Source organism: Mustela putorius, unplaced genomic scaffold (genome assembly GCF_011764305.1).
Source record: "Mustela putorius furo isolate JIRA1106 unplaced genomic scaffold, ASM1176430v1.1 tig00000129_pilon_pilon_pilon, whole genome shotgun sequence".
Taxonomy (NCBI): Eukaryota; Metazoa; Chordata; class Mammalia; order Carnivora; family Mustelidae; genus Mustela; species Mustela putorius.
The window spans coordinates 10,770,705-10,779,025 of NW_025421290.1; positions in this window are offsets into that span (position 1 = coordinate 10,770,705).

Here is an 8,321-nt window from a genome sequence, read left to right on the forward strand (position 1 = left end):
TCCCTCCTGTGATTTTTCAGTCTTGTGGAGAAGAGAGAGTACTGGAAGTTTTTGCTAATGGGTACCTCATTTTAGATGGAAATGCTTTGTTTCTGCGGTAATGCACTCATGATTCTGTGTACATTTGCTCTGCTGAGCTCAGAAAAGCCTAGGGATTACCTAGCTGGTGCTCTTAAGCCATGCTTCCATCACTCTGTGCACACACTAAAATCACAGACATTCCACTTTAGATTGCAAGGAGCAAGGTAAATCCATTGCAATTGAGATGTGCACTAAAGTCTGATGTAATAGAAATCACTAATGGGTATTATGGAAGGCACCTGAAGAGTTCTGGTTGTTATTTCCAAGCACTTAAACTATTTATCTAGTCTGGATGGACTGAGGGCATCCAAGATCTAATGGAAAGTGTTTGGGAGAGGGGACACCATGTGGTATCATATTGGGGACCTATGTTGATTCATACAATGGAGGAAGGAGGGAGAGAGGGATTCATGCAGAGGAGGAGAGCTAGAATAATACACTTCACCCAGGTACTTCATAAAAACCAATTTCACAGGCCTACCCAACTATACCTGAGCATCACTCCAGTTGGACCAAGAAAATTCTCTTTAATTGGAAAACCACTCAAGAATATGAAATGCTCATATCACTGCCAGGTACTTGTATGTGGAGGAGCCCAAAATACCATTGTTGTAAACTTCCATTGCTCAGGGGTCTGATAAGTACAGTGAATGTATTCAAATAAGATCTAAGAAAGATCTTAAGCCTGTTTTCACTTAAAAAGGTGTCTTTTAAAATCCAGATTTGGGGTCTCAGAATAATAGTGTTATAGAGGTTCATTGTGGACTCAAGAAAAAGCAATATGCACTTTTCCCTGGGAATTGTCGTGTTTCCCTGAAAAGGAATTAATGGAAACCTCCAACGCAAGTACACTCCAAGGATACATTTTTATCTTGTGTTTCTGAGCATTTTTCTTGGCAGACTCTTTCACTCCTATGAAACACAGCTAAGGACCTGACAGGCAACAACAAATAAAGGCCTCAGCAGCAAAGTAATGTTCACCCAGTCCAGGCTCTCAAGGTCATGCACTTTACCTACAAGTGGATCTCTTAGGTGCTCAGCAGAACCTCTTCACTATTGCTTTGCCCACAAATCAGTAAGCTTGATTATCTGGTTATAAAATGGAGTGGAGACAGCAATTGCAAGGGACGGCCAGGTAGCAACCACTGATGCAAGGGACGGCCAGGTCACAACTTTAGTTATTACAGAACTAGAAATAAACACTATAAAATGTAGAAATAAGAATTCAAAGTGCACAACGGGCTGAGGTCATTTCACACACTGGAAAACAGCCAGCACCTCAAATTCCTTGAATGAACTCCAAGGACATATATTTTATTCTAGCGTAATCATGTTTAGAAGGACAGCTCCAAGGTACCAAGGAAGTGTTTGGAATTCTCTCTTTACAATACAGGGAAGAGCGAAGCACATTTTTAGAAGGTTACCATCCGGAAAGACAGAAACTAAAATCAGTGATCGAGGTCATAACATCTTTTTTTTTTTAAAGATTTTATTTTTATTTATTTGACAGGCAGAGATCACAAGTAGGCAGAGAGGCAGGCAGAGAGAGAGAGGAGGAAGCAGGCTCCCTGCTGAGCAGAGAGCCTGATATTGGGCTCGATCCCAGGACCCTGGGATCATGACCTGAGCCGAAGGCAGAGGCTTAACCCACTGAGCCACCCAGGTGCCCCGAGGTCATAACATCTTGATTTATTTGGGACTCTTTACGTATCCGGATGAATTTATTTCCTGGGAGTATCCCATGGCCAATGTTTTACTATGTAAGATTTTACTTGGGAGAAAGAAAAATAAAAAGGTTTATTATCTACTCAGGGCTCAAAGGTATATGCATATCTGAACATATGTTAGTAAATTTTGTCAACATATGTGTGTACATATATATACATTCAACACTGTCATACTGTTTAAAGTGAATACATATGGGTGTGTATACGTGGTCATGCCAAATCTTTCTGTGATCAGAGGGTTCTTAAAAAGTGTGAAGGTTTAGATCTTACGAACTGGTAAGACTTTCAGTTTTGCCATTGCTTCATGATGTAGGCTAAGTGTACATTACTTGTTTGCCCTAACTTCTCCTTGCGCATTTGAAAGCTGTGATTTCTTCATATGTTTAAGATTTTTCAAATATTCTAGACAAAAGCCTCAGGAAATAAAGTATATAATTTTCAAAGCTTATTTTAATGATAGATTTCCCAGACTTGAAGTTCTGGAACTGAGATATGGGAGAATAGTCATAGTAATAATGTGAAATGTTTAATGATGTGGTCATTTATGAAGCATTTTCACGTTCCATTTAGTTAACATGCTCTTAAGTCTTTTTAACTCTACAACTATTAACCACCTTTTTATTTTAAGAAGCTGGGTCATTCACCCTGTGGTAAGATCTCACAATTTAAATTTGGGTAATGTGTCCATGTGATGTCATTTAACATATTTTTGTATTCCCCATAATTTTGTGTTTACATCTAAAATCCTGATTAGATTCAAATTCATTTTTTTCTATAATATATAAGATATATATATAAGGATACCTCATAAGTAGGTCAACAACTTCCCATCAAATTACATGGGAAAGCTCATAACGTCTGCCTGTCTTTCCATCAATGCCTTTAAGATTGATCAGTCAAATCAGGTATTGTCAACTTGATTCATCCATTATAAAATTCCCCATCAAGATTTTACCTAATGCTTTGAGCAGTCATTCATCACTGTCTAGAACAGGCCAATTGTTTCACTGGGTGTTCCAAAATGGTAATTTTCTAATTCCACCATTCTTCATGCATTCATTAGCTGGAACTCTAAAGAAAAGCTTGCCCTTGTCAACTAGTTGGAAGCTGTGAAACACATTTAATACAGGAAAGGCAGGATGACTGTAAAGCCCATGCTTTTATCACCATGCTACCCTGGAAAGATACTGCTTTCCTGGAGGTAAGACCTGATAGATCAGGCCTGGTAGCAAAAGCCTCGAGGCAGTGGAGGTCCTCCTCCTTAGGGCCCAAGAGAGTCAATCCAGAATGAAGCAGGATCCCTGGTGGAAGATGGAGAAGACAGGGCCCGACTCCAGGTGGAGAAAGCTGACAAAGGTTAGGCAGGCTTTCAGGTGTAATTCAAGGAGGCTAATGCAGTTCCAGAACGGAGGATGCTGGAGAAATAGAACAGAGACCCAGGAATATGGTCGAGGCAAAGTAGGTCTGGCTAAGAAAGGAAGATCATCAATGGCCATGTCAGGGTCTAGGATCTTAACCCAAGCAGAAAGGAAACTGCCAATGCGTGGCTGGGCTCCTTGGAGGAGCCTGGGGAGTCAATCTGGGACCACACCCTGGTGTGAGTGTTCTGAGAAGTGTTTAAAAGTGCCTACATGTGGATGGTTGAAGGATTGTGCTTTCCCACTTGCATCCCAGGACAACTATGCCTCAGCTGGCTTGGCACCAGCCACCCCACATGGAACCTAATGGGAAACTCTACCCTTTTCCATGACAGAATGGAGAGGCCCTGGTTTCCGAAGGGACACAGTGAGAAGAAATGGGGCCAGAGCTGACTTTACCAAGGCGTTCACTCCTAGTTCCAGCCGTGCCACTGGGTCAGTGAACCCTCTACCACAGTTTTGCACGCGTCTCCCTCTACTCCCACCACAATCACAGAAACTCTCCAAAACGGAGATTCGAAGTATTTCAGGTTCCAGAGTCATGCAGAATTTGTAAAAGCAAAGCATTGCCAGGGCCTGCGGCCAGCTGCTCCATGCCTGACTCTCCCTCCATTTGGGGGGCTTTCAGAGAATCGCACCCCCTGTTCTAGTGGGGAACCGAGGACATTGGCTGCTAAAACCCAAACCACTCCAGCCGGTTAAATACAATTTCTTTTCTTCCTGCTACATTACTTACACACAAGAGCACCGAGAATTATTTTTAGACTTAAAAAGTAGCAGTTTGCTGGTGCTTGCCATCCAATTTGTAACAGATTTCCAGAGATTAACACTTGCAAGGTTTTTGGCCACGTTTAATCACAAAAGTAATTCCGTATTCCGTCAATACGCTCAGCGAGGAGGATAAAAATAGCCGTGCAATCTGGTTGGGTGAGTCTCGGCCACAGGGCTTGGCTCGTCAGGGGCTGTTTTCTGTTGTTACAGAATTGCTGTCCTTTTCTAAGGGCGTGTGTTTGCGGGGCACCGTCTGAGGGTGGTACAGCATCTGATGTGCTGTTAGGCTCAGTGAGCCCCTCAGCCTGCTTGAAACGAGATCTTTCCACAGAGCCAATGAAGAGAGTAATTGTGTCTCGTTATCTGGCCAGATTTTACAACTGAGAAACTAGAGTACATGCTTTTAAAGAAAAAAATTACTTCTGATAAGAAGTATTTTAGTAAGTGAAAACTGCTCCATGACAGCCATCCGGGACCTGGCTTATCTTTTCTGGTGGAATGGCCTCGAACTAACCCCTGAAAAGAGAAAGAAACCCCAGGAGGCAGTGCATAAAGCATGACATGTCAACCTCCATGCTGATGTGTTTTTGTTTTCTTGTGTAACTCGGGCTGTCTCAATCTGCCAATATCCAAGCTGTGGTGTCCCTCAGGAAATAAATGTCACTACAGTCCGTTTGTACTGGTCATCCTAGGAAGGGTTGGATTGGGATTCTAGAAATTACAGAATTGCTGGGTCTCCAGTTGCTGTGGTAGAGTTCTGTGGTAGGAAGCATGAAGATAGTACCCACGCTGTCTAGAGAGATAAGGTGTGGGAATTCAGGGCGCCTGGGTGGCTCAGTGGGTTAAAGCCTCTGCCTTCAGCTCAGGTCATGATCCCAGGGTCCTGGGATTGAGCCCCACATCGGGCTTTCTGCTCTGCAGGGAGCCTGCTTCCTCCTCTCTCTCTCTCTGCCTCTCTGACTACTTGTGATCTCTGTCTGCCGAATAAATAAATAAAATCTTTTTTAAAAAGGTGTGGGAATTCATCAGTCTCTCTCTCACACATCCCTCTCTGCTGCTTTAGCACTACCTCAAATGATGTCCCACTCAGGGCTCACCTTGTGTTCTTCTGTGGATAAAGGTACTGGTGGCAGAACTCCTGAGACAATAAAATAAAGGCCTCCTTCACCTGACAGCCACCATTCCAAGAAGATACACACATCCTTAGAGCTCACTCTAGGATTAAAAACCAAAAACCAAAATACACATGAGCATCTTGGCCACTTCAAAGGCAAGTGAATCAGACATCTCTGGGAGAACTACCGAATCCTACCAGAGTCCCCTGTAGCCCCCCCTGCCCTCCTTCAGGCCCTCTTTTCTGCCATCTTTTTCATGAACCTAACAAATAACCCAGGTGACACCAAGCTCTAACTTTTCTGACTTCCCAGGATAGATATTTTCTTAACTAATCAATTATATTGTGTTTTATATTGATTGACATGATTTTTCATAAAATCATGGCATAGTAGAGTGGAAAAAATGTTAAAGAACACCTCGTTCAGCATTTGCCCAAAGTGTAATCTGAGAAACTCTGAGAAGAGAATGTTATGGAGACAGAGTTCCATAATTGTTATTAGTTCTCTAGGGCCGCCATAACAAGTCCCACGTACTGGGTGGCTTAAACAATAAAAAGTTATTTTCTAACAGTTCTAGAGACAAGAAGTCTGGAGACTGAGTGGTCAGCACAGTTGGTCCTTCTGAGGCCTCACTCATTGACTTGCAGACAGCCATCTTTCCCTACGTCCTCACATCGTCTTCCCTCTGCATGGTGCCTGTGTTCCAGCTGCCTCTTCTTATGAAGATACCAATCATATTGGATTAAGGCCCTCTCTGGAGACCTCATTTTAAATTAAAATCTTTAAAGACCCTGTCTCTATATCCAGTCACATTCTGAGGTATCTGGTGTTAGGACTTCAACCATATGAATTTGGCAAGGGACACAATTCAGCCCTTAACAGCAATCAAACAAATTTGGAAAACATTAATGGAAATTCCCATGTCAACGGCTAAATTTCAAAGTTTTTTAGAGGCTCTTGAGGTAGCTAACTATTCTAAATATGTTTAACTCCTTGTCTCCAAAACATATTTAAAATACTTTTTTCCCCATAATTTTTATAGAACTTAATGTAGAAATGTTGATCCTATCTAGCTCCTCCATTTTACAAATGAAAAAACTATGGCTCAGAGATTCCAATGACTTGGCTAAGATCAATTTTTCAATAGCAAACCATGACTAGGTCTCCCAGTTATGGATTCGTAGCCTTCATGAAGCTCTGACCATGTGGTCCACTCTCAGAGCAAGGCCACTTTTAAAGAAGCTCTACCCAAGAAGGAATTTTATTGTTTACTTGAATCTTCTAAAGGAAATCAAAGGGGACCCAAGTGATAAGCTCAGGCCCACTCCTTCCTCATTTTCCTAAATTGTGTAGCACTCCAGACTCTCAGGAACTTTTCAGCTGCCCAGGACCTCACCAACAAAGCCAAATCAGATACACTATCTTCATCTCCACCTCCACCCATGAAACGTTCATGGTCTCTCCTCTTTGTCACTTCTCCTGCTCCTTATTGTATATAGTTACTACACTTCTTGCTAGTCCTTACAATCCTCCTACCTTTCTAGGCTTTTCCTACCATTCCAACCCAACATCAAAAATGCCAGAAGAACTTGCCTGGAAAAGATAAACTCTCTTCAGGGGCAAGAGTCAATAGAAGGAAATTGTGACAGCAATGGTAAGTTTCTGTCAGGCAGAGCAAGGAAAATGGAAGTCAGGGATCATTCCTGTGGTGGGTAGTAAAACCTTGCCTCCCGGCCTCCCAAACTTTCTCCCTTTCTCTGTATGTGTCTCTTAACCCTGTGGGTTGTTGGTGTAGCCCTCATTGTTTCTTTCAACAGATCCCACACACTGGGACAGAAACATGGGGGACAGAAACATAGGGGCAGAGGGGATGCCCTCTGGCCTCTATCCTTTGAAGAATGGCCCTGGCTCTCAGTTTCCACACCTGTCAACTCCATTTACCTCACAGCTGATGACCTATCAGGAATGGCAGACATTTACAGTAGCACACCTCTCTGAAGTGGAAATATGAAAAATGTCACCGATGGTCGTGATTTACATTGGCCAGAATTGGCAGAATATTTACTCATCTCAAGCCCTAAACATACTGCTCACTGTTACATTCTGTTACCTACACATTTCCATTTCAGAGTTCTATCAGAAAGACTAAAAGCATAAGGATAAGTATGACAACTTCTAGATGAGAGTAGCCAATTTCAATCTTCTCTGGAACATCATCTGTGCTGAATATCCAGCACTTGGACATTTGGTTTTAAATGTCTCTTCCCAGAAGACAAGATTTTTAGATCAGTAGGACTGACTCACATTCCTTGTAGCTGACATATGACAAGGAAGAGCTTTGAAGAACCCAACCCTGAACCCTTGGGACTTATTCTTACCTTTTCCCATCTCTCCTGCCCCATCACTGCACTTACCCCAGGACTCTTGACCTATTAGCCTTGTCTCATGTTCCTGGCCCTGTGAATGCCCAGCTTAGATCTCTGAAGGTAAAGCTGGGCTCCCCTTTGGCAACTCCCCGTTGGCATGTTCCTCAAACCTGGTTTGTCCTTACTTGTGCAGCTCTTCTTGTTACCACATTACTCAACAAGTCCTTGGGCCCACATCTTTGTCCTGGCCACACTTTTTCCAGGGTTCCTCTTAACCATAGGAACAAGGGACATCTCTAAAGTTTGGAGCCTAGAAATAATCTTACTTTCCTAAGCTCCAAAGATCTTTTCTTTGGGCTTGCAGGAGGAAGCCCTCAAGCTGTTGTACTGTTTTTTGTGATGTCTAGGTTGATGATTAAGGGCTTTGGAGATAAAGTGCTCTCAGGCACAGGACTCAGGTGATCAGAGTGGCACACTGCCTGCTCAGGGTCGCCTGGGGAAATCTACACAGATATATCATGTAAAAAGTTCCAGGAGGATAATTTTGCCACACAAGGACTTCCTCTCTTGCCATCTTTAATGCATTTTTAGATAGGAAATACCAGACATAGTAAGTAAACCTGAAAATATTAAATGAAAGAGAAAATTGGCTTTTTAAATCTCAGCATTAAAAAAATCCGCAACAGTATGCATTGTTCCCTCCAAAAGAAGGAACAACGAATCTTTGAATGATTCTTATCTCCAGTGATTTTTATTGAAGACATTTCTGATTTGTTATTTTAATGGGCTTTCTGAAATCAGATATGATGCTCATTATTCTTGCATGGTTGTTTTATTCTTGCA